Source organism: Macrobrachium nipponense, chromosome 5 (assembly GCF_015104395.2).
Source record: "Macrobrachium nipponense isolate FS-2020 chromosome 5, ASM1510439v2, whole genome shotgun sequence".
Lineage (NCBI taxonomy): Eukaryota > Metazoa > Arthropoda > Malacostraca > Decapoda > Palaemonidae > Macrobrachium > Macrobrachium nipponense.
In genome coordinates, this window is record NC_061107.1 from 137,984,341 (window position 1) to 137,991,306 (window position 6,966).

The window sequence follows — 6,966 nt, forward strand, 5'->3', positions numbered from 1 at the left end:
ACACACTGACATACTAAAGCACATCATCATACGATACCCATCTCATCTATGCTGGTTCACCAACCTTTACACTTCTGCCCAGATATCTCCACAACAAATGAAGACAAAATAGAAAGAGATCTCCCAATATCAAATATAAACTTCAAACAAACATTAATGAAGCATAAAATCACTTTATAAAATAAGATAAGGGTCATACAAAAATTATATTTCAATATAAAAAACTTCAAACATAAAGGCAAGATGAAACCTCTCTGAAACCTGATACTATTCAATAAAATACAATATAAAATTGCCACAGCAATATAAACTGGCAATTCTAATTTTAGAATTTCTCTAAGACTGAAGACAAATTTCAAAAAAGCTAAAATATTATGACATTCAGAACTAAAAAAAAAAAAACATAATTACTAACTGGGACCTATGTAACCTGAGACTAAGGGGAGGATATACCTGTGCTGGCAGGAGACTACCTGCGGTTAAATTAAGGCTACACATTTATTTAACAAAATAATGACAATGGAGGTTACCTTATACATATTTATAACTTGACATAGGCATTTATTTGCTACACAGATATTATAAGAATGAAACAAATCCAGACTTGATTTTATACTGCGTATACCTATATTAGAGAGAGAGAGAGAGAGAGAGAGAGAGAGAGAGAGAGAGAGAGAGAGAGAGAGAGAGAGAGAGAGAGAGAGAATAATTTATGCTATACCCACCATAGCTGGAATTGAAATGGTATAAAATTTATGCTGAAGGCCAAGTGCTGGGACGTATGAGGTCATTCAGATCTGAGAATACGTTGATACAATTGTTAGGAGAGGGTGGAAAATAAGATGGAAGGAGTGAATATGAACACACATATAGTAAAATGAATGAAAGGGGTTGTAGTTACAGGCCAAAGGGAAGGTGCTAAGAACCTCAAAGCCTTCAGTGCATTGATGGCACTACCATTTGAACTGCAAATGTTACTTTTCTTTCTTGGGTCTTACATATAGTTCAGTATCTGATTACTACAGAATTAAAATGCAATTGGTTCTGTGACAATAGTTGAAAAAACTATACTTCTAAGATAAAAACATGAAGTGTGCATAAACAGGAAGCTGTAGAAAATGTTCAAGAAGTACAAAATTTATTCAAGAAGTTGAAAGCTCCAGTATCAATGAAAGAATCACTCACTAGTAGTGTGTATACACAAGAAATGTGGTTTGGGCTAGAAAACAAGCTGCTTGCTTAAGGGGGCCGGCCGGCTAATGCCATTCTTTAAGGACAGGACTTTGATATTCATACCACTTAATAAGGTGACTTGGGACATCTCCAAACCGCATACAATTTCGCCTCTGACCTTCGATTTTGTGACGCCAGGGCGATTTATCCCGAAAATAACCATTTTTCAAATTCTATCTCCTCCCTTGATATTTAACATTAAGACCTGGGATTACTACCATATATAGACCTGATGTAGACCTTCAAATAATGAGGAGTTTTTTTTTTCTAAGAGTCATTTTTTTGCTAGATATGAATTTTTCATTATGGTAAAAAATAAACCCTATAAATCGGGAAAACAAAATTTATGGAAAAAAAAAAAAAAAAAAAAAAAAAAAAAAAAAAAAAAAAAAAAAAAAAAAAATGGAAAAAAGGGCTTGATTTGATTGTTCTATAATGTCTTTCTGAATTATATACCAAATTCCAATGTTATAGCTTTAAAACTAAGTGAGAAGATAGATTTTGAAGGTCAATAACTATAGTTTTGAGATACGGGCGTTCAAAGTTTTACTTCGTATTTTTATAACGACAATGTTAATAAATAATGATTATTATGAATGTATTTCTTTTTTGTGTATTAATAGACCAAAACAATTTTATTTATCATAGTTTAATCATAAAAGATGATCCCTTTGCTCATATATCGTAGCTTAGGGCACTGCATCAGGCAAGATGGGGCACTCCTTCCTAAGCAACTCTCTCTCCTTCACTAACTCGGCTTAATACAGCGAATTTCCTTCTTCTGTATGTTAGCAAGATGTTTTCCTAGTATTTTCCATTTTGGCAAGATGAAATCCTTGCCGAAACAAAGATAAACAGGTGAAATTCAAAGTTGTACTCTCTTTTTACAAAGATAATGTTAATAAATCATGATTATTATGAATTTCATATTCCTTTTTGGGTATTAATAAACTAAAACTATATTATTTATCAAAAATTAAGGTCTCTTTGCTCAAAGATCGTAACCTGGGGGACAGTGTGACGTGTGCTTCAGGCAAGGCGGGGGCGTTTACTTACTACGCAACCCTTCCTCTCTCTCTTCACTTACTACGCTAATATCCCGTATATTATGATACGTATTCTGTAATCACATTACAGCGAATTTTCTTCGTCTTTATGTTAGCGAGATGTTTTCCTTGTCTTTTCCTCATTGGCATGATGAAATTCTTGCAGAATCATAGATAAACATATGTAAAAGCAAACAAATGTCAGAGGTGAAACTCGAACGTGTGGACTACTTGATGTCTATGCTCGCACTGAATCATGGTTGAACTTGATACTCCCTTCTGCGACTCACGGAATCTATACAGATGCCATTTCTCACAATTTCTTTGACAATAATTATCAAAATTTACAATAACAGAAGAAATATTGCATTTTCTTGTACGGATCAATGTTTTAGGCTTATTGAGTTATGTGTACTAATTACCTTGTAACTACGAAAGTAAGAGGAATTTTGACGAAATATTTCGTATACGTATTCTCAAGTGCCATATGAAACTCCATGAATTTTTTCATGACTTTGCATTTTTCGCCCTATACCCCCATATATAAGGGTTCCAGCTGGCCCCCTTAAGCATTCAATGCTAAACTTTGTACCAATCCTATCCAAGTGATGGCCTGTGGTTGCAGATTCTCTTAACATAGTGTATTATGTAAAATGTAGCTAAGTTGCACCCTAATACATCTCAACTTATGACTTTTAATAAGTCTACAACACTAGACCACATCAACCCAATCTTAGACTGACAGTGTTTCTTTAACAATATGCAACTCACTAAAAATTCTGTGAAGAACTGGAAAATATTCCTCCACTATGAGGACCAATAGCAAACATCAGAGAGAGAATGAAATTGAGAAAGCTATAAAGAAAGGAAATGTAAATAATGCTGCAGGAAAGTTAGACGTAACAAAAGAAATAGGATATCTAGGCAAAGAGTGGGTGCACACACCATTAGAAAAGATCTGGGATGTAGAGGAAATGCCAAGGGACTGGAACAATAGTTGGAAGATTAAAATGCATAAGCAAAAAGAAGACATGTTAGACTATGGGAACTACAGAGGAATAAAGCTTTAGGAGCATGTATTCAATATAATACTAGAAAGAACAGTAGGAGGAAGGTTGAGAGTTCATAGTGGATATACATGAGCAGCAGTTTGGGTTTATGAAAGGAAAGAACACAGTGAATGCTATTTTTATATAAGAAAAGCCTAAGAGAAGTATCTAGAAGGAAACGGGAAAGTTTACCTGTGTTTTGTGGATCTTGAAAAGGCATATGACAGGGTATCAAGTCTATTGGTGTTAGAGAAAGAGAAGAGTACCAGAGAAGTTGGTAAGGTTAGTGAAGATGATGTATGAAGGGGAGCAAGAACCACAGTAGACATAACATGGGGAGATTGATGCATTTTCTGTGGAGGTTGGCCTCCATCAGGGATCAGCTCTGAGTCCACTCTTGTTCCAAGTTGTTATAGCCACTTTGACACAAGAACTGCATGAAAGGTTTTTAGCATGGTAAGGAGCCTAAGAAAGGAAAGGATTGAAAGTGAACATTGGGAAGGCAGAGCTAATGATTAGTAATAAAGGACATGAAGTAAACATTCAAGTGGAAATTGGTACAGTAGTAAAACAGAACAATGAGATTAACTACATGGGATCAATAATAACAGACAAGGAAGTTACTGAAAAAGCAGTGAGACAGAGTGAAAGCAGCATGGTGAAAATGGAGAGAAGTAACTAGAATAATGAGAGGGATATAAGAGAAAAAAAAAAGATTGTAGTGAAAGAAAAACCAATGAGATGAATAAATTTCCTCCATAAGGTATCAATCTCTCTCAGTAACAATTTTTTTTCATGTTGAGATTTCCACTAAAGGATATGAAAGAGGGTGATAGTGATAATGATAGTGACATCATGTTTTTCTTTTTACTACATAAAATTACAACTTCTATTGAGGCATCATGATCAGGATGATGACATCATCGATTGATCACGTGACCAGGATGACTACACGCAGATGAAAGAGTAATTTTTCTTAATCTTTTGGTTGTTCTTTTCTTATTAATAGCCCTTACCTATAATTTTTTGGTAGCATTGTCATCTATGACATTTAAGCTACAATAGTCTATGAAAACAAGCCAATAAATGATGAATGCACTGAGATATCAGGTAGGGAATGAAAGAATACATTTTTTTCTTAAAATTTCATCTTTATTTCACTATAGACATGTCTTTCACTATAGACATGTCTGTCAGGATAGGTCAAAGAAGAGATTCTCACAATATGATGTTTTGAGAGACACTGACCAGTTTGGAATTTTCCAGCCCTGTGACTGGCTGATCAACAGCCAATCAGGAGTGTCATACGGGACGGGGCTTGGCACCAGATGCATGGGTGCTGTAAATCAATTATAGTAGCAGAAGGTGAGGGGTAGTATTCCTGTGCAATACCCATGATCACCAGTTGAAGAGCTTGTTAGCAAGTTCCACGAACACTCATGCCCCAACTAAGGCTACTCATATATAGTGATAAGGAATGGTCTGCATTCCAGTCAGAATAAACAACTGAATTGTACAGTGATGCTCAAATTTCATGCGACATGACTCCAAAGGATTTCGTTCAAAATCAACTAACTGGCAACGTAGCATACTCCATATTTATCCTTTATTTCAATGCGAAAACGCGAGTATTGCATACGCTAAGGCCATAATATGTTTCATAAGAGTGAAATCTGTCATATATTTAAAAATTGTAAGAAAATGTCAGGTGTAGCCAAATTTCAGAAAAACCCTTACGAAACATTTTCAAAACTTTCACTCACTCATTGCTGAAGCATTTGACCAAAACGAAGTTGCCATCAAACCTCAGTAAAAAAAAAAAAAAAAAAAAAAACACAAAATTTTAAATAGTCCTATTTGATTACTTTTACCCTCAACGCTGAAAAAATTTAAATATGTATATACAAAAGTAGAATGCCCCAACCGATATCAACGTGTGAGGGGAGCATGTGTGACGTATCAGTGTCGGTGCAACAACAACCACCTGGTATTGAGTATAGGTCTACAATGAGTAGCGACCATTAAATTATCTTGAAAACATTTACTTTATGTGTTAAAGGAATATGTGGATTTTCATACATAATTATTTGTTATCTTTCTTAATATTTCAAAACTGATACCATACTAGCAATATTCGCTTATTTGTCAAAGCCAAGATATTATTCCTAGGCCTAGGTGTTAGATTTCTTTACTTTACGCTTAACATTCACATCTCTATATTAACAATTTCTGGCCAGAATGCAAATGAGGTTATCTACACATTCTTGCACTTCAAGTTACCTTATGAAAGAATTATACACCAAAAACGAGCAGAAGGACTTTTAAGAAAATAATATTGTAAACCAGTTGAAAAACCAGTGTTCCAAATGCCTTGATATTAATACTTATGATATTTCGATTATAGCCATCTTCTCCATATAACCAAAATCATCATCATCTTTTATTCCTCAAAGAACAGGTAATCTCTACAAATAAAAACATTAGTAACGATTACATCTTAGAAAGCTTAGATTATTTTTCTAGGGCTATAAATCATTTTGCAACATACAGGCAGCTCAAACACAGCCTGAAACTTCAACATTCAAAGAAAACTGGTTGTAAACTTGTAATTCATATTCCCCAAAGAACAGGTGATCTCTACAAATAAATTCATTAGTAACAGATTACATCTCAGATGACTTAAGATTATTTTTTAGGCCTATAAAACATTTTCCAACATACAGGCAGCTTGAACGCAGCCGAAATCTTCAACATTCAAATAAAACTTGTCTTAATTCATATTTCTACATTGAAATGGTTGTTATGACTGTTGAGCTTATTAGATCTACTGTCATAATACTGCAGACATGGTTATGTTGACCAGTCCGAGGAGCGTGTTAAGTGTGCTTTCATTGCTGGCACTGCTAACCTTATCACACCACACTTGAACTGAGCAACGTAAAGATAAAATAAATCAAATCACACAAATTAAGAATTATACCAATGCATAAAAAGGATCATATCTATTTAACCACAAACTTTTCAACATGAATGACATTACAAATAAAAGAAAAAAAAAATAGCACTACTTGGCAACATCACGTTGAGTCTGAGAATATGGACAATACAAAAAGAATCATGTCGCATGAAATTTGAGCCCCACTGTACATTACTATTATATGACAAATTTGAACAACATAGCAATAGCCCATGTATAGTATGCAATATTAATTAGCTAACAAGTCAAAATGACAAATGATATACTACTCGCAAACACTCACCTTGGTGAACCTTGAGTGGTAGTTTAAAAGAGATCAGAGTATATGATACATCCTGAACCAGCTAGGCTACACCCTCATGGCTGTTAAATCTGTGAAAGAAAACAAAACAATCTATAATGAAATCCATCATAGCAATGTACAATTGACCCCTGCTATCCATGGACTTTCCTATTTGCAGATTTTTCTATGGCCCATACATACCCATTATTCACAAAAAATTTGTATAAGTGGTATTTTTCACTGAAAAATAATCACAAATTACTGTATTTTCATATTTTCATGACTAAATGCAGTTTTTGTGATAAAACTCTTAAAATCCTCAGGTATTATAGGCATTTTTTTTATTTTTTTTTTTATTTTAATCATCAAAATGGGCAG

The 6,966-nt window shown here is 34.2% G+C and overlaps 2 protein-coding genes across 2 annotated transcripts in view; one reads left to right on the plus strand and one right to left on the minus strand.

Annotated features, from left to right (window-relative positions):
• Positions 1-6,830, minus strand: part of LOC135215664 (endoribonuclease Dicer-like) — an 89,899-nt gene extending 83,069 nt beyond the window's left edge. The window contains exon 1 of the mRNA XM_064250608.1: positions 6,589-6,830. The gene's annotated coding sequence lies outside the window, so the exon portion shown is untranslated. The remainder of the gene's footprint in view (positions 1-6,588) is intronic.
• LOC135215665 (endoribonuclease Dcr-1-like) overlaps positions 1-6,966 on the plus strand; it is a 178,889-nt gene that overhangs the window by 101,831 nt on the left and 70,092 nt on the right. The window lies entirely within an intron of this gene.